The 20,625-nt window shown below is 44.7% G+C and overlaps 1 protein-coding gene across 1 annotated transcript in view; it reads right to left on the bottom strand.

Moving 5' to 3' along the window:
* The window catches only part of LOC135892975 (uncharacterized), a 62,362-nt gene extending 48,190 nt beyond the window's left edge, over positions 1 to 14,172 (bottom strand). The window contains exon 1 of the mRNA XM_065420793.1: positions 14,005 to 14,172. The gene's annotated coding sequence lies outside the window, so the exon portion shown is untranslated. The remainder of the gene's footprint in view (positions 1 to 14,004) is intronic.
* Positions 14,173 to 20,625: the final 6,453 nt, after the last annotated feature.

Below are 20,625 nucleotides of genomic sequence, written 5' to 3'. Positions count from 1 at the left end.
GATTTTTTTAGCTGTGTGTGAAATAATAAATTGTAAGTTCCTTGGGGTCAGGGTCCATTTTTTTTCTTTTTTGTCTGGACAGCATTGTCAATGTGTGATTAACCACAATAATAATCTAATTAATGGTAAATAAATTAATGTACAAGGCAGTCCCAAATCTGATATCCCATTCCAGTTGCTAAATACACCCAATCTCCTCCCATCCCATGATGATCTCTCAACCCCATCTCAATCTACCAAACTTTCCTCCACTCCCTGGCAAGCCTGTCACTCCTTTCCAGTTACTAAACCCTTCCACCCAGCCAGCCCCTCCCAGAGGCCAAGTGCCATCACAGACAGAAATGCATCCATATAGATACCGTATATACTCGTTCATAAGCCGAATATTTTTGATAAAAAGGTGATGCATCAAAAAGTGGGGGTTGGCTTATAAACGGGTCTACACCAAAATTTGATGATTTTAAACTCTATGGAATCATTGAATTGAATATCTAATACATTGTCGTTTTGTTTACCTGGAGCGTCTGCAGGCATGGAGCCCCTCAGCTCCCAGTGGTCGCGGTTTGCTGTTCCCAGCCAATGGGAGCTGCGGGAAGTGGTGCGCTTCCCGCAGCTTTCCCGCAGCTCCCATTGGCTGGGAACAGCAAACCGCGACCACTGGGAGCTGAGGGGCTCCATGCCTGCAGACGCTCCAGGTAAACAAAACGTCCAGGCCCGCTAGAGGCTTACCCTAACGGGCCAGGAGCCAAAGTTTGCCAACCTCTGAAATATAGAGTCGGCTTATGAAAGGGTCATACAGTTTTTGCTATTTTTACCTAACTATCTTGTGGGGTCGGCTTATAAACGAACGGGCTAATGAACGAGTATATACGGTATATTGGATTGCATCTTCAGAATGCACATGCTTTCCTACATTGGAGGAACTATCCAATCAAACACTGAAATATAAGCATTTGCTTATATTAGGGCACCAAGAGGATGAGTGGGGGGAGGGGGAGAGGATTTCTATACATGGGAGTGTAACCAGAGGATACAAAATCTGAGTTAGATGGTGGTAGAGGTGTGATTGGGTGGTGTCCAGCAGATCATGACACCAGATCTGCTGGGCTTCTTTTGACGTCATCTTTAAGTTTTAAGGGGTGGAATTCAGGAGTTTTAGATTGGGAGCGAATATCAGCTTGATAAGGGGAGGGTCCTTAGGCTGAAATCCATGGGTACACTGAAACTGATAAGGAAAAGTCAGTAATAAATAACATATTTATGCGGCACTTATGTCCCAAAGTACTGCACAAGCTCTACAGACAGGAGTCACTATGGGAACTGGAGGACAAAAACCAGGCAAACAAGCCACAGGGAAAAGAGGGAAGAAAGGGAAAATGTTGGTGAAGCACACCAAGGCAAAACCCTTAATCTTACAGACAGCATCATGGGCTCTTTCGTTTTAGATTGTAATCACCCAGGGCAGGGATTGTCTCTTTTCTGCTTTTTTACCCTGCCCAGAACAATGGGATCCCAGTCCCAACTCTTCAGGGTATAAATATTTACTACCATTACTACTGTGCATGCACGGCAAACAGAGCCTTGTTCTTATGTTCTTCTCCAAAAGACCAACTCATAGTAAAGTGCACAGAATTCAGCTGTCTCCCTCAGAAGGATCAAGATTGGGCTGACCCTGCTGGGATACAATCCTGTAGTCCTAGGGAGCTTTCTAAGAGTCATGGTTCACAGTGTCACCCCTCCAGCCAGGCTCATGGTGTCATTTTCAAATGTCCCATGACTTTGTCCTTTGAAAGGGACTGTTTTTCAAACTTAGCAATGCCCATACTCCTCACCCAGGGCAACCAATATGCTAAGGCCCAGACTGTGGCCATGCCTACAAGGATATGCAAATGAAAGGGAGATGGTGTATGGCAGTGGTTCTCAACCAGTGGTCCGAGGCCCCCTCGGGGGCCGTGACCAGGTTTCAGGGGGTCCGCCAAAATAAACCAGAAAGTAGAGCTGGCATTAGAGTCATTGGCCTACACCTGAACCCCACTGTCTAGGGCCAAAGCTGAAGCCTGAACCCTGTCGCATGGGGATGAAGCCAACTTAGCTTTGCAGCGCCCCCTGTGGCATTGGGCCTTGGAAATTGCCCTGCTTGCTATCCCCTAATTCTGGCCCTAGCTTTTAATCTATTGGATATGCAGAAAAAAAACTGTTGTGGCACAGGTGGGCCATGGAGTTGTTATAGCATGTTGGGGGGGGGGGCGCCTCAGAAACAAAAAGGTTGAGAATCCCTAGTGCATGGAACCCAATGAATGGTCAGGGGACCAAAACAATCCCAGTGCTTGCTCTCCCTGAGTACAAGTACCAGGAGAGTACTAGTGCTGCCAGCTGCACTAAACACCCCAAACTGATGTGGTATGAGGTAAGGCCATTGGCCTTGTTCCCCTTCCATAATGGCCTGCGGACATGGTCTGGCACACACTGTACCTCCAAAAATAAAGTGTAGGAGCTGCTATGGGTTGCATGCTGCCTCCAAGGCCTGACGCTGTTGACTTTGCATCCTTTCCCCCCCTCTCCAGCCCAACCCAGACTCTTGTTGTACAAAGCTAGAACAGAGTCCTAAGTTTGTGGTTTAAAACAAGGTCTTTTTTTTTTAGTATTCTGAGTGCAGTAAAGGTCAGAACAATTAGTTTCTGGGTTTGATTTCTACTTATGCTCATGTGACTCATAGACAGCTGAATGGATTTTATGCAAGCTTTCCAGAAAAAGCTCACCTATTGGGCTGAGACCAGACATACAACATTTCAGTCCCTAAAGATAAGCTTTGAGAAAATTAGGACCCACTGAAATGTAGGGGAGTGTGGATGAGAAGGGTTAGAAATGATAAGAGGTTAGCCATCTTCAGCTTTCACTCCCATGATGCTGAGAGACATGAATGAGGGAGGAATGATTGCCATTATTTTCATGAGTTGATCATGGGGATCAGTAATTATACTAGGAACTGAATTCTGGGTGACAGCAGCCAAGGGCGCTATTGCATGTACTGTGGGGCTGTTACACAATCCCCAAGACTAATTTATACAGAATACCCAGAAAGCAATAAGTGGTTTAATTAGCCTTTTAGAAACAGGTTAGTACTGAGGTGGAGGACACCTGGAAAACAAAAGGGTTATTTAGCCACATGCTGCTAAGGATGCCCATGTAGGAAGTCAGGGAAGTATGGTGAATTGGGTCACTTGCCTGGAGTGAGTCCCAATCTCCCCTACCTCTCTGCTTTCAGGGGCCCTCACTGATCTCTGGCCTGTGCTCTCATCGTCACTCACCTTCTGGCTGGTGGTTCTCAGCCCAACCATCCAGCTGGGAAGCAAGACAGGATAGCAGGCCAGGCAGAAGAACATGATGGCAAGAGTCTGGCAGTGACCCAGCATAGAACTAGAGTGGGACTGAATGAGCAGGGGAAACATGTATGAAGAGGGAGAGAAATGGCTGTGAGAGATATGGAATGTGCTGGGGCACTCCATTGGGGATGAGGAGAGTAGGCTGAGAGGTTTGTTGCAGGGGCAGAGGAGGAGGGATCAGGAGCGGTTTGAATGGGAGAATGAAGGTTGAGAAGCTAAAAGAGCCCCCTATGACTAAATACTCTCTGGCAGGGATGATGTAGAGATATCCAGAGATGGGATGAGATCCCAAGAGAGGCAGACACCAGCCCTTCCTTCAAAGTGGCTGTTGAGTTTTAACAACCCCACCCCCCCAGCACACTCTGGTGTCCCCCCCACTTGACTGATCCCCTTTTGGCTGACTGATGGAGCAGTGTGGGTGAACTGTGGAGGGAGCAGCATCTAGTCTGCCTTGCCAGGGAAGAGCGCTTCAATACTTAAGCAATCTGAGGAAGGCGGAAAAGTTAAAGGGGAGGGGGAGGGGACTAGGCTATGCAAGAAATACAATCCCTCACCAGCTGTTTCTGGCCAATCTTCCTTCAACAGAATCCCTGTCACTCCAAGGAGGTGAAGGAGCAGGTTTTATCCACTCCGGCTTTCTTGGAGGAAAATGGAGATATAGGATGTTCCCTAAGTTGTATCAAGGGGCTTTCTAAAGCAAGTGCAAGAACAATTATGCCTAAAGTAGCTCTGCTGCTGTGGTTGTCTAGATTGAGAGGGCAGGTCTCTTCCCCCGTTGGTGGTGGATCTCTTAGGCACAGAGCGTAGTTCTCCTGCCCTGCTGCATGTGGTTCTTGCTGGCAGAATGTAACTCTCCAATGGCCATGGAGGAGAGGACACTTCCATAATCCATTGGTGCTGTTTCTCTGCCTTCTGGGTGTGTATTTCCCTAGGAAAGAGAGATGTTTCCTGACCCACTGACTGTGGGTCTCCCTGGGAGAGAGCGCTGCTTCATGTCCCCACTGGCTTTCTTTCAAACTGCTTCTCTTTTACTATATTTTCTTTGTGATGCTGAGGCATCTATCTCTAAATGGTTAACTAGGTACCACAGGAGTTTATCATACTGCATCCAGCTAGGCTAATGATCTGTGTTTTTAGCATGGAGTGGACCGGAAGCTGTGGGACTAGGAAAGGGTGGTGATTTTGTGATATTAAAAGAGGGAAAGCTCTGCGGCTGTGTTCCAGGAGAAGCAGACAGGGTGAACTCAGGAGGCAAGACTTAGGACTGAATCAGGCACTCTAAAGGAAATTAGGTGCTCAGATACTCTGGTAGGGTGTGCAGTAAAATAACCTATATAGAATAGAACAGAAAGGGATCTCAGGGAGCACAATCAAAAACAGCCGCCTCACATGCAGAGGGGTCTCACCCTGTTTTGTCAGAGGGAAAGCTCCACCCTCAGGTGCTAGAGGCCTGGATTGTAGCCTCAGCTGGGGTTTGTCCATCCGATTCTATGTTTATGGATAAAGTCTTTGTTTCTTCACTAATACCCACGCATGCTAAGGCTCAAGAGTAAAGCACTGGACAGAACTATGGTTTGTTTGGTTTCTGGGCCACAGGCTGCTTGCTAACCATCCTGGACTTTTAAATTCAGTCCTGGGTATTCTCCGTCCTGAGAAGATAACCAAGTATACTAAAAAATGCAAAAACTATGCAGGTGGACTCCTGAAACTGGAGGGTGCTTCCGTACAGAGCAGGCAGCAGGTTGAGTGCTGCCCCAACGCAGTTGTTCTATGCGTAGCAGAACACTGGTGGCAGAACAGGCTGAGGTAGAGAAAGGATAAGCTTCCTACCTGCTTTGTACAGTCGTGGGAGCATTGTCCTTTCCTCAAACAGCTACCAGCCAGTCCTGCAGAAGCAGCTGTCATCTCCCAGGCTGTGGGGAGGAGGAGACATACAGAGAGAGGGAAAACAAAAGGGGGCCAAAGTGGAGAAACACAGCTGGAGGCATTTTGGAGGGGATGGGGACAAACAAAAGAGAGGAGACAGGAGAAGAGAGTGCTACAGAATAAAGGGGGCATGGAGAGAGAGAGAGAGAAAAAAAAAATGACATAGAAGGAGGGGAAGTGCAAATAAAACTGAGGAGACCTAAAGGGGCAGAGATTAAGGTAAGGGCCCAGAAGGAGAAGCACTTCACCCCCTCATGGAAAAAAGAGAAGGGGGAGGTAATAATAATTACCACAATTAACACTTAGCACTTTATATCCATAGATCTCAAAGTGCATCACAAAAGGTGGGTAAAGCACTATCCCCACTTTAAAGATGGGGGAACTGAGACACAGACTTGAGTGGCACAGTGAGTCAGTGACAAAGCTGGAAAGAGACCCCTGCTCTTCTAACCCCTAGTCTGGTGCCCTCTCCTTAAGGTGCTGGGGAAGGAACAGACCTGACATTCTCCCTCCGAACACATCTGAGAGGGCCACTCCCCCGCAATACTGGAAGGAAAAAAGCCTGTTAGGAGGGAAAGCGATTGTGCGGATGGAGAATCATAGGTCCTCTTAGGGGCCTCCATAGGTTTGGATAGGGACCTACACTTTCTGATATATAACCAAACCCAATTTTAGGAGACTCTGAATTACGGATATTCATATTAAATTAATCTAAAAAACAGCAAAATAAACAACATCTGGCTGCTAGGGATGCTTGCTTAGAGAATTCTCTGCAGAGGCAGGGGGAGTGTTGACAATGCTGGTACGCTACTGACCCACTCCACCTGCTTGAAGGCTGGTTGCAGGGAAAACAGGGAAAGACTTGGTGTCTACAGAAACGTGTGCTATTAGAATCTTTAAGTAAATCTATCTACTAAGACTTGATTGGAAAAAAAACGTTATATATTTACAGTTTAATTTGTACTGTATACATTTCAACTTGCACTACTGAAAACATGTTTTTTGTGCCTATAAATAAATATCAAACCCCTAAGCCATACACACTTGAGCCACATATCCACTGTAAGGCCACAAATAAACCAACCACCTATTGCCTGTTTGCACGAACACCTACACGAGGCTCCCCAATTACTCGCCCACAGGAATTATACCAAATCCTGTGTACTCCTAACCTCAGACAACACTACTTTAAGACTCGCTTGCACAGGAATTGCCTAGCACCCCCTCCCAGATCAGTGAGTGAGGTCTAGCTGCTATAAACCTATGTTAATGGCAGGTTGAGTACGTTGTTTGTTTATTGCTGAGGAGGAATGTTTGTCACAGCTGTCAGGATTATACAAATATTTCTATGACTTCAGATAGCTTGGTATTTTTACATGCAGCTGACAGAGTGCGTAAATGTGCAGGTGAAAAATGAAAGAAACTTTAGTAAGAAACTAAAGAGAATATTCCACAGGACTGTTGAGGAGCCTAGGAGAGGTCAGGGTCAGAGACAACACTTCTAAAACATACTTTGCACTTCTATAGCACTCTGTGGGCCTCAAAAGAGTTTGCAGTAAATTAAGTTTTGCCCCTATGAGGTAGCTAGGTAAACAGAGGCACAGAAAGGTTAACGGGCTTGCCCAAAATTATACAGTAAGTCAGTGGCACGGATGAGAAGAAAACCCAGTCTTAGCTTCCAGTATCCTGCTCTAGCCACTAGACTGAAATCCAAGTCAAAGAATCAGAGCAGAGGGAACTTGTGGTGTTGATCAGAGCAGAGGGAACTTGTGGTGTTGACTTTCAAGCATGAGACTGTGAGAACAGTATAGAGCAAAAAGGAAAAGTGGTGAAATTAAAGCATCCATTATAACTTAAAGACAACATTTGTGGAAACAAGTGACAGAAGGCTGAGACCTGCTGCCTAGATACTCGGGTGCTGGGTGCATTAAATATACATTGATAGATTAGATTACAAGGAAAGGCATGTAAGGTGGAAATGGTAGCAGCCAGATACCCAAGAAGTCAAGAGGTATCCAAAAACATTTTTAAAATTCAGTGTAAGAAGAACTGAATAGATGAGGGGCCCCGCATGGTATATACAGCTTTTTACTTCTAGGTTGTTAGTTCAAAGCCAGCCCAGGTAGTTAAAGACAAAAACTGCTCCTCTCTCAGGGCTGTTGAGAGGCATATGTGAAACAAGTTTAGTGGTCTCTACTCAGCTGAGAGAGATTCCGATCACCTAGTACTGACTGGCCCTTTGCTAGCAATGTCACCATAGAAGCCAAAGAATGAATACTCAGGATAACTGAACTACTCTCTCACCCCCAGAGGTAGTCCCACCAGACAAGGTTGAAACCCATTGGCAGGGCAGTGTGAAGGAAACTTGCTCTGTGGCAGTATATGCTTTATATTGTTTGGAGATAAATAAATTACTTCAGGCCTCACAGTTGTCAATCCATCATCAGGGATCAGCACTGTGTCCAAACACAAACATATCTTTTATAGTTAAGCATCTCCAAAAGGTGCAGTTGGTTCTAGAAGTCAGGGCCCGGCTCCTCCAGCCATTGAACTCAATGGCTAAAGAAAGTCCTATTGACTTCAGGTCAGGCTTGACAAAGCCCTGGCTGGGATGATTTAGTTGGGAATTGGTCCTGCTTTGAGCAGGGGGTTGGACTAGATGACCTCCTGAGGTCCCTTCCAACCCTGATATTCTATGGTTCTATGATTCAGTGGGAATTGCCCCCGCATCTGTTTTCATAGTTTCTCCATGATTTGTAAAATTCTCACCATAACTCCCCTGTAACTTTTCTCTACATTTACCATGAGAAACATAAAGACCTAATCATCACTAATTACTTAGTTAACCCTTTCTTCCTGGAGTGAAAATATGAATGACAACACTGCAAAATGTCCAAACAAGCATTCCACTGAAAAATGCAGGTGAGTGCAACTAAACTGAGAGATGCTCACATTTTTAGTTCATTTTTGCACATGGAAAGCCAGATTATCAATATTTTACATGGACAGTTGTATGCCTGTGCGTGCAGTTACAACATTTACGCATTCGATTATGGCACCTGCATAGGCAAATGGGCAATGACATGCCTAATGACCATTTGCAAATACAATTACAACTAATCATATACATTAGGCACAAAACTGCATATGCAGAATACTAAAAATCTGGCCCATATTCCTCTGTTGCAGAAAGATGTGTATTCATTAACTACCTGCCCACAGTGCAAATGGCACTGCATCAGATCTTCTTGCATGTATGCTTGCAAATTGATTTTCACATTCATTTGAACCATACAGTGATCTTAAATGTATATAGTACATTGCAGCCAGAAGTATCCCCAAAATGCTTTACAAATTATACACAAAGAAAATGCTTCTCCCCACAAGGAATTGTGGCCACCTCTAGGGTGGAACACAGCAACTGTTTAGGGCTGCAGAGAAACACTATATGACAGTTTAGCACAGTAAGCGATGAATACTTTATTCAATAAACTATAGGGGAAATTTATCTAGATGGAATGCAATTTCCTGAGTTTGAATCTGGCCAAGAGCCCAGAGCTAAGACCCCCCCTTTTAAAAAATTGCCATGGAATCTTTAATGGTCGTAAGTGGTCAGGATTTAGATTTTACATCTCATCTGAAAGACACTGAGACAAAATCATCCTGGGAATAAGCAGATGTGAGATCCATTGACTTCTGTGGGAGCTGTGGCTGCTTATTCCAAGGACGAAATTGGTCCCTCACGTCCTGAAGCACTGTGTCCCCTCACACCATACTGAGAAATTGGTTCAGCACTGCCTCAGAGGGAAGCATACCAAATCACAAACAAACACCACTCTCCCCACACCCCATCATTCCAAGTTTATAACCCAGATATTGACCAGACCTTGGTTAATTTGGGAGATCACAGTCTGTGGTGATATTGCTTCAGGCACTCCTACTTTGTTAATCAATTTCTTGCTGTGCATGGGAATGTGGACAGTAGTTGTTATATCAAGTGTACAATAGGTTTATAATATTCTCGCTTGGGTATATATACAATGCATATCACTGAAAAGATGTTTTGTTCTTGCTGAAAGAATAGAACATCTGGAGTACTCAAGATAACACTGAGTGCATGCATAGTTAGTTTATATCAGAATTTATAACAGGTGAGTCTCACCTGTTATGTGTGTAAAAAATGCATGCTTTGCATGTTTGTATAATGTTATATGATTTTGTAATACTGTACACCCCAAAAAAAGAACTTAGCACTTTACAAACTTTTATCCTAGCAACCTAAAATGCACCACTTTAGGAGGTAGGTTAGTATTAGCCCCATTTTACAGATTGGGACTGAGACACGCAGAGGTTAATGCTAGATTTACCACTGATTTGCCTAAGGCTACACATCAAATCAGTGTCAAGATCTCAAACGTTCTTAGCTTTCAGTCCCCTTGCTCAGTCCACTAGAACATACTGTCTCTCAAGCGGGCCTAGTGAAACAGAAAGTAAGAACACTGTTAGTTGAGTTGCTTATGTCGCTATGTAGCAAAAATTTTGTCTCTCTAGAGTGCAGGAATGGTGCTTATGATAATCAGTATGTCTCCAGAGCACAAGAATTATATATATATATATATATGTGTGTGTGTGTGTGTGTGTGTGTGTGTGTGTGTGTGTGTGTGTGTCCAGAGCATAAAAAAAATGTTTGTGATTTATACCTTCTTGGTATGTAGAGAGCATTTGGGGTGTGCAAATCTTCAGTGTGTAGGAATAATGTTTGTGACTTGAGTGTCTCGGCTATATAGAAATAATGTTGGTGGAGCAGGCTAGGCAAAACCCTTGTTTGGCAGCCTTAGACAACCAAAAATCTAGTCTGAAGAAATAAAATATAATTGTTTACTGCCAACCCCCACAGATCCTAAACTGCACATGAAAATCCTGCATGCGCCAACTGACCAGGGCAACTTACATAAGGTTCAAAATTAAAACCAAATTGCTACTTTAGTCTCCTTTTAAACATCACCAAACAGCAGGAAAAAAATGACCGATTTGCCCCCATGTCCTCCTGACACATTGCCATTGTTTGCCTCTGTCTCCATCCAGCTAGTTGCATCCTGTGTTGTACTTTAGGAGGGGCACACATGGTTTGTTCTGCATGTGCTCTCCCTGCAAGGCAGGATAGGGTGCAACTGATGTCCACAAGGAAACAGAGGCAGGAGGCCACTGCTTGTAATTGGCCTCAGGTCATACTTACTGATCAGTGCATCTACGATTTTAGAGTGCAGATCTGATCAGATCAGCAGTTTGTCCTGGAAGGAGGAAAGTGACATAAAATATGCACAAGCCTTCCTTCTGTGCTGACAGCAGATTGAGTCGTCAGATGATAAGAGGAAGCAGCATCTTGCTCTCCTCGCCCCTAGCATGGACTGCTCTGACACCCATAATGCAGTGCTAGTTTTGACCTTGTCATCTCCCATTCACTGTTCACTATGTGCAGATTCTGAACATTTGGTCAGTGGGTTCACCACCCCAGTTTTCATGCCCATTCAGTCCTTAGCCTTTCTGCTAAGACTGCCACCAAGGGGCCAATTAGTGCTCACTATTGTTGGGTTTTGTTTGGTGACCTGACCTTTATCCACTAGGAACTAAACTGAAGCCACACAGGACATGGACAAGCCATCAGGTGGTAACTTTCACTCACTGCCAGCCTGGGCTGAATTTAAACAGGTGCAACGCTGACTGTGTGTATTCCTTGTGTGTGAAAAGTGTGATATGCACATATCCCATGAGCAGAAACTGCCTTTCCTCCTATTTTACATCTTAATAAGGAGAACAAGTTGTGGTATGTTTGACTCCTGGAAAGGGGGAGGTGTGGTGTAAAAGTTTTGTAGTACGGGGTTTGTGTGTGTGATGTCTGTTTCACAAATGTGCAAGACAGCAGCTGTGGTGAGAGTCTTCTTAGGTGCACAGGACCACTGTAACGTACATAGTCACTATAGTACAGAACACATGGATCGGATTCTCAACTGCCCTTCATCTCGTGTAGACATTTACACCAGCGCAAAGTGGGTGTAAACAGCTATCATTCTGATGTTACAGCATTTTGCATCCACTGTGCACTGGCATAAACTACCACATAAGTTGCAGGGCAATAGAGAATCAGGCCATACCTGTGTATAAACCATGTGCATTGTCCCTTCTGCAAGAATAACATGCTGTGTAGATACATGAACCATTTGTGGTTATGCATGTGGTGTCACTGTGAACGTATGTGTGCAGAGGAGCAGTGTTTAGGGGCATGCACATGAAACAAGATGTATTTAATACACATATTTATTTGGGGATGTGGAGTGCAGGATGATCATTTTTTTGTTACCAAATTCCAGCATAGAAATAGAAATTCAGCAACAAATCACTAACACGAGAGGCAGACCTTGAGGATCTCCGTTTATCCAGATACTTGATTTGGCCCCTGCTAAAAACCTCACCGATGCCTTCAGCTCCACCTGCCTTGACATAGTGACTCCTTTCTCTATGGCCCGCCTAAATCCCACCATACGCAGAATGTTGCTCTCTCCCTTTCCTATCTGCAATGAAGTACAGCTACATCACACTTGCCCTCAGACAACTCCAGTGGCTCCCTATTCATGTCGGGATCTACTTCAAAATTCCCCCTTTTTTTAAAAACCCTTCATGGAGTTGGTCCAGCCTGTCTCTTGGATCTCCTCTCTCCCTGCTTCCTCTGTCCATCGAGCACTGGGCTCTTCTCCATCTCTTCATCCAATCTCAATGCCATAAGTGCCAGAGCCTTCTCCTCTGCAGGTCCTGCCACCTGGAACAGGCTTCCTTGATCCCTCTGCCTCATTGTCTGTCAGTCTCATCTAAAATCTGATTTGAAATTTTATTTTTTTCCCTCCTCCTGACTAAATGTCTCAAATTCTCCCTCTGCTATTATTTATCTCCATAACTGTGTTCTTTAATGCTGTAGAGTGTATGTGAGACAGCTAGTGCAGCACATGTTATATCAAATACCCCGGTTTTGGTTTGGTGGGGGCTTTTTGTTTTGTTTTTTACAAGGAGGAGTGAGGCAGAGGGAAACTGAATGGAATTTCTCCTTCACATTTTTTTGCAGCACCATACAGAGCCTCCATCTTCCTTGCTAGACTGAGGAGGGTCTCAGGCCAATTTCATCTCCCTCCCACATCTCCCATTCTGCTCAGATTCTTTAACACATGATGTTTTCCTCCAGGCCTTGATTGGGAAAGCATGAATCCCCCCTCTCTCTCTCTCTCTCTCTCTATTCCAGCTCCTATATGTCCTAGCTTGTGTCAGGACCTTAGGCTGATCAACATTTGTGCAGCTCACGCTCTTGTAAATTACTTTTCAACAAATAGCAAGAATCAGGAAAACCCTAGAATTATGGTAGGTGATAAAGTTAAAAGACATCAGGAGGATCCACCTAGAGCCAAAGTTTTGCTTCAGTAAAATAATATCAGAATTTATCTCAAAAGAAAGAAGATTCACAAAATCAAGAACAATTTCTGATTTTAATTTTGTAAGGATTGGGAATCAGGATTCAGGCATCACCCCCTCTCCCTTTTTGCTCTTTCACAGCATCACCTCAGCAGCAGTAGGTTATAGCCACAAAACCACTAGTGAGTAAACAGACCTCATACACAGACATATTTACTCACTGATCAACAACAATTGTAAATAAATCTCATTTAATCTCCAAAATCCACAATAAAAATCTTCCAGCCCTATGGCAGTTTACAGATCTGCCTTGCTTCAGTTAGGTCCAAAAAACACAAGGTCTGGGATACACAGTGACAAAAGACCCAGGGTTTTCCTCTCCCTGGCATCTCACTATTTTTCTTTAACAGATGTACAAGGGGGGAGGCGGAAGAAAACCTCCAATCCCTCCTCCCACCTCATTCTCACTATTAATCGGCCAATAAATCTTCCAAAAAGACACAAGGACAGAAGCCAACAGGTGGGAAAAGCTTTTTGTTCCTTTAGACACGCTGAGACACTGGATCTGCGCTCTCTAGTCTGGTTCTGCCAGGGTCTCTTTAATAATAAATAATATATTTTACTTTGTCCTTCTCTAGTACCTTCCACCTGAGGCTCGCAGGGCAGGCTACAAACATTATGGATTTTCGCCCCTTTGAGGTAGGTCACTATCACCACGTACTGTTTGCAGATGGGGGGTGGGAAACTGAGGCACAGAGGGCGAGAGATCAAACTCTCCACCGAGTCCCCCCACCCCCGGCAGTGGAAAAGTTTCTGGCTTCCCCCAGCTCTCCCACCGCCTGCCATGCCCCCGTAGCCCAGGGGCTGCGAGCGCCCCAGCTCTGGTGCATCGCCCCCCCAGCCCCCGGGACGCGGCAGGGTGCGATGCAATCGCGGCGGCTCCGCAGCCGAGCCCGGAGAGGCAGGAGGCCTCCAGCAGCCCACTGTGCCCCGCTTCCCCCCCGCCAGCCTCCCCCTTGCCCCGGCGGGGGGGGGGGCGCCGCGCGCCTTTCGGCGGGGTCCGCTCGGGGGTCTCTAGCCAGCCCCGCTGCGGGGCTTCTCCGGCGGCGGGGAGCGCGGGGCCGGCCCCGCCGCCGCCACTGGAGCGGGTTCCGGCAGCTGCGGAACGAGCCCCCGAGCATGGAGCGCTCAGGCGGCTCCGCCGCGGCCGGGAGCGGGGTCTGCGGCTGCCGGCTCTTACCTTGCTAGGAGCGGGATTCCTGGGGAGTCATTCCGCCGAGCGAGGGGGGGCCGCGGCTGCCAACAAAACGAGACCCTGCGCCTGCAATCCCCGGCCTCCTGCTACCAAGACACTAGGACAACATCAAAGCAACTTAGGGGGAACACTTTAGGGGCCTATTGTCTGCTCTGGCCTGATCTGTTTTCCTTCTGCCTCCCCCTCTCGCTGCCGCGGCACTTGGTACAGCCCAGGCATTCATGCCAAGTAGCTTTCACACATGGAAGCTTGTCTCAAGCAATTGCTGACAAGCCACAAACAAGACATTCCCCCTCCCTCCGCCTTCCCCCCGCCTCCTTTCTTCAGCATGCAAACTAAAACTCCAGTGACAGGCCTAGCTGCACACACACACACCAGGCAGGCAGCTCAGCTCAGCTCGCCGCTGTACTGGGGGAGCTCAGAGACAGGAAAGAGCCCAGGCTGAGTTGGGGGCAGGGAGAAAGCTGTCTGCTGTGTCCCAGTAAAATGGCAGAGGGAGAAGCTGTGCAGACAGCACAGTGCAATCAAACCCTTTTCTTTCTTTTAAGGATCCCAGTGTGGGGAGGAATTATTCAAATAAGCAACGGGGGGGGGGGGGGTAAAAAAATCAGATTGCTTACTCTGTATCTTGCGGGGGAAGGATATTTTGCCCAATCAAAATTGTCTCCACCGCAATCTGTTGAGATTTTAGCTTAAACATAAACCATTCCCAGAGTTAAATAACACAATGCATTGCATCTCCCACCTAAGCATTGTAAAGTTCCTACCAATCTTAATTAATTAAGCCTCCCCATACCCATGGTAGGGAAGTATCATTATCCATATTTTACAGATGGGGGAACAGATAGAGAATTTAGGTGACTTGTCCAAGATCACACACAGAGTTAGTAGCAAAAGCTGGGAATAGAACTGAGGAGTCCTTTGAGTTTCAATCTTCTGCTCTAACCACAAGTCCTCTCACATGGGATGTAAGAGGGCAGGTGTGCAAGCACTGGGAGGAGATGTTTTCACTTCAACCTGAAGGATTATAAAGATCAAGCCACTTCTGGACTTGGAAAAATTGTGAGAGTCACAAGTAGTGTAAACCATAAGAGTTAGGAAGTATGGAGCTAAGGTTACACAGTGCTAGGCTCTCATTGGCCATATCCCTGTCCCCTATACCCAGGAGAGAACCAGAGGTAATTGCATATGTGTATTGAGGGCAAGATTTGTAGTAGAGCTGTGCATAACTTCTTGGTTGTGGTTCACATGGGTTTGGGCAAACTTTTTTGTTGGCTTCAATTCACAGGGCTCCTCACCCCTTGAAATTCAGGTTCATGCAAACTCACTTCAGTAAAAGGCAAACCAAAACTTAAGTGGTGTGATTCATTAAGCTCTGTGCATTGTGTATGAATTCATGAGGGTTCATTCAGCCCAGAAGACAGACCACGTGACCAACTGTCATAAGTTTCGTAACAAAACCACAAAACTCAGTCTTGAAAAATATATGCCTGTCCAGAGACAACAAAAGGTTTTGCTTCAAGTCTCAACGGAAAAGTTTTGCACACGACTCAGTGAGTTTATTCCATAATTTCATTTTAAATAATAATAATATTCACCACTTGGATGGCACCTTTCATCCAAGGATCTCAAAGTGATTTTACAAAGGTGGATAAGTTTTATTATCCTAATTTCATAGGCAGAAAAAGAGACAGAGAGAGATTAAATGACTTGTCCAACGTCACATAGTGATTCAGTAACAGAAGAGAGAGTGCAGTTCTCCTGATTTAGAGCTGACTCCCCAAACACTAGCCCATACTGTCCCTATATTCAAACTCCAAAACAGGGTTTTGCCTGGTTCAGGGTTTCACTGAGAAAATTTTACCCAGGCCTAATCTGAAGTTTTGGGACTAGGACAGGATGTAAATTAGGTACTTACCAAGAATGAGGGATAGAGTGCAAGAGAGAAAGAAAGAGGGAGACAGAGGAATGAGTAAAGATGTCAAAAAGCGAGATGAAAAGAGAAAGGGGGGAAGGGAGGGAAAAATCAGAGACAACTGTTATATAATAATGGCTCAGATGTATAATTGTGCACATTTTCTTTTCTATTCTATTCTATATACCCCACTCATTACTGTAGTATTTGAACACCTTCCAGTAATGCATTAAGCAATTTCCTGATGGCATGGAAAGGTTAGTGTAATACCAAAGAGGAGGGGAAATGGATTCAAAGCAACCTCGGGGAAAAAAACAAGTTTCGGGGAGCATGTAGGCTGGAACTTCAAGGTGAGGGAAAACAAAAACAAACCTCTTATTAGTCAAGCATTTTGTAATCTGTTTAGCATCCTACCTCCACACAATCCAGGGGCAAAGCCTTGTTCGGGTTTAAGATGTTTTGAAATTAGTAGGATGGAAGGGCAAAGAAGCAGGGGGACAGAGATGTCAAGAGAAGCGAGATTGGCTGGAGGCTCTGTATCCCTAATTTAGGGATGTATTTGGGCAGGGAGTAGGATGACAGAGGACCTAGCCTAAAAAAAGATAGTAATAACAATAATAATATTTTTGTGCTTTTATACACACACACACACCCCAATAAAGCCTAATTCTGTGGAAAGAGTTTCAACCTGATAACCTACCATTCTATAAATAAAATCACAGATAGCCCCGATAGAACTAAGCAGAAGACAAAAACGGTCTTAAGCTTTGATTGGAAGGATACTATGGCTATAGGCTCTGATTCAGCAAAACACTTAAGCACATGCCTGGTTTTAAGCATGAGTTTAAGTGCTGTCCTGAATAGGGGGCCTTACATTGGTACATATCAGCGGGCAGAGTATTCTAGAGTTGCAGACCCTCAACAAAGAAGGACCTGATTTCTAATCATCCAAAAACTACAGCTAAATTACACCTCAGGATGATTCAGTTCCAGCTTCATCTAGTGCAGTTGTTCAATGGCACATAAAGGCAACAACCTTCCAGGAGACAGGTCCTATATTATTTAATGCTTGCAGTAGTAACAGTAAGACTTTGATGTGCAGTTGCTAACATTTCTTATGTACAGCCAGTGAAGGTTGTGCACATGGGCATCGCTGACTTGTAGATAAAGGCTGTTGTGTAGTCCTGATACCATGTTCTATGACAGCTACAGCCTACAAATCATTTTCAAGGATAACCCCAAGTAAAGCAAGTTACAGTAATCTCATCCATCTGTCACAATGGCGTGGATCAGTGTGGTGCAATCCACATTTCTTTCCCTTTCTCCCCATCCCTCCCCCCAAAAAAGAGCTCTGGGTTTTTTAATATTTTGGAGATGAAAGGAACCACTCTTGACCACCATTGGCTAAAGCCTGACCAATGTAAGTACCCATGTTCAGTTTGTTGTGAAAAATAATCGTAGGGTTAAACATTAAACATAGCCTGTTTGGGCTATATTCCATCTAACAAGAAGAGCCGACACCTTTCCCTCTCTGCTTCCCCTGTGTCTTTTTTATTTTCAGGTTTCTCCCTTACCATTTTTCTTACCTTGAGGCAGATGACTTGGTCTTCCTTTATCACTCCTAAACTTCCTAATGCCTGAATTGGCTCATCTTGAAGCAGTTCCTTTAATCTGTGACTGACTGCTCTTGGTAAGGTAGATTTCCTCTCTCTCCCTCTTCTCGGTAATTTTTCTCTTGTTTCTGTTGTTCTTCTCCTTATGGTCCCAATTCACTTAAGTACAGCACTTAAGTACAAGGTTCCTAAATCTCACTGATGTCCATCTTTCCTTTCCCTTGTTGCTTTCTGTATTTCCTCCTACATGCTATCCTCCTCTGACACTTTTTCCTCCTTATGTCTTAAACATTTCCCCCACCCCTTTTAACACTTGTACTTACTTTTTCCCACTTGGTTTCTCTCCTGTCTGCCTGTGCTGTCTCAGTGCCACACCAAAGCAGCTTGGTTGGACACAGCAACTCCCATCAATCAGTGAAAAGATGGGGCTTATTGATATCAGGGGAGCACTTCTTCTCACTGTAGGAGGTACTGTATCCAATCAAACTGCTTCTGTACTGTGTGCATTAGGTGGATAAGTGGGGCTGAGTAGCACCTACATGGTGATTTGTAAGGGGAGCTAGTCCCCATGCATTTCCTCTCAGCATGTGCCTGTGTAGGGACATGGGGATGATGGGACTTATGGAAGTGATGATGGAAAAAATACAAAGTAATGAGGACTGAGTCAAAACACTGACCAAAAGGGGTGGATAGATAATGCTTATTAGCCGGTAGCCGGGCAACAGCTCAAGCTCTGCTCCTGAGTAATGCTATTCTATGCCTCAATGTTTCAGATGCATTCCTGGGTGAATTTCTGTGGTCTGTATTATGCAGGAAGTCAGATTAAATGATCACAATGGTCTCTTCTGGGCTTTATAATCTATGATAGAGATGCCATTTTTCAAATGGCACATCAAATAAAAGTCCTGGTCACTTGTGGCTTTTAAAGTTACCATGATTCGTTTCTTAAGCATAGGGCCACTAGTTCCCTGAACTCACAAGAGTCCAGTCTGAGCTATTGTATTGTGCCTATCCACTGTACATTCCCCTGTTGCTTTAACTAGTGGAAATATTCGCTTCCTCTCCCTAGAACAGGACCATTATAATGGTTGCTGCTATAGTATGTTTGTTTGATGCAGCATCCTTGGAGTTTTTATCCCTTATAGTGAAATGCAAAATTTGTTAACCTGCAATAGGTTGCTCCCCACACTCCTTTATTGACACGAATAAAAGAGGTTCATAGAGTTTAAGGCCAAAAATTACCATTATGATAATCTAGTTGACCTGCATAATACAGGCTATGCAATTACACCCAGTGCTTGCTTAATCAAGCCCATAACTGGGCTGAATATAAATTAGTTGATAATATATGGGGGTTCTGAAAGTATCAGGCCAGTTAAAAAAATTGAATGTGCTGCTGTGCGCACTCTGATGTCTTCATACTGGAGACATATCTTTTCTGCAGAAGGATGTTACCGTGATCCACAGTTGCAGCTGGGAGAGGTGCAATGTTGCCAGTCTGGTCTGTGCACCTGCATGACGTACAGCTGTGCATCTAGTGGTACAATGAATGGAACATCCACTAGTCTTGGTGAGCATGTGTGTCAGGCTCTGGGAGCGATTGCTAAATGGTCACTACCCAAAAGGTTTGCCCCACTATAATCTCACCCTTTTGCCAAACTAATACAGAACTTCTAGTTCCCAAAGCTCAGGACACACTGTAGAAAGGACTCACCCAACTCTTGAGCTTCTTGTCAATGATCAAAGCCAAATTCTGCTCTCAGCTATACTCACAAACCCCTTTAATGGGGCTACCTGGGTACAGCTGAGGGCAGAATTTGACCCTTGAACTGCAGTTAACACATTACAATGGGAGGTGAGCCACGAGGTTGGCAATTATACTCCTATATGCAGTAGATACTCTGTGTAGTGCAAGGATTGTCAGACCTCAGTGGTTCAGGAGCCAAATTAGTGATCAGCATTACCCAAAAGAGCCACATTCATTGAATTCATTGTTTCATTTACTATTTTTTGAGATATATATATATATATATATTATTCTCACAGCAAAATGACTGACTAAGTATTATTATTTTATCAACTACAGTTGGTTAATAACATAGTAAAAGCATCCTAACTGGTTAATAACTTAGATTGGTTAATAATTAAATCACACAGTGTTTTAATATCATGTGCTGCAAAGAGCCGCAGGAGACACATTAAAGAGCCACTTGCAGCTTGTGAGCCTCAGTCTGAGTATCACTGGGGTAGAGAGAAAGGATGGTAGAGTGAGTGGCGTACTGGGCTATGACTCAGGAGATCTGGCTTGGTTCCTGGCTCTTCCACAAAAGCTCTTCCTTTGTGACCTTGGGCAAGTCACTTAATTTCGCTGTGCCCAGTTCCCTATTCATAGAATGGAAGGAATAATGTTCCTTTCTCACACCTGTTGTCTGTTTTGTCTATTTAGACTGTAAGCTTTTTGGGGCAGGGACTCTTTCTTACTACATGTATGTACAGTGCCTGATATAATAGGACCATGATACCAGTTGGGATTTCTTGGTTTATTCTGTGTTTGTACAGTGCCTAGTACAGTGGGGTCCTGATCTATATCTGGGGCTCCTGGGCCCTATGGTAACACAAATAATAGGTACAACTGTAATATAAATAATGTGTCAATATTATAGTTTAGCCATCATACATATACCCAACTAACTATCCATCTTCCACAGGATTGGAGCATCTAGCAGGCCCATTGTTTACACATACAGTGAAAAACACCAGGAACAGAGGGAGTGATTCATCCTTACCTGTTTACCAGCCGTTCACAATTCCGCTCATCACGGCTCCTTGTCAATTTTTTTTCCCCTCAGGCAAGTGGCTGCCCTGAAAGCTGAGAGTTATGTTTAGAATGTGTTACTCTTAACTTGCAAGGCTCTGCCTTCATGGACCTCTTTGTATTTGTTGATATGTACACTCCTTCCTATAACATACAGTCTGCTTCTGATTGCTCTCTTCCCCTGTCTCCCTTGTGGCAGTTGTTTTGAAATATTGTGCTCTTTCACATTTGGCAGCACTCACAGGCTCTTCCACCTCAACCCC

Source organism: Emys orbicularis, chromosome 1 (genome assembly GCF_028017835.1).
Source record: "Emys orbicularis isolate rEmyOrb1 chromosome 1, rEmyOrb1.hap1, whole genome shotgun sequence".
In the NCBI taxonomy this organism is placed as follows: Eukaryota; Metazoa; Chordata; order Testudines; family Emydidae; genus Emys; species Emys orbicularis.
Note: the sequence above shows the minus strand (reverse complement) of the source record. Positions and strands in the feature narration are given on the sequence as shown.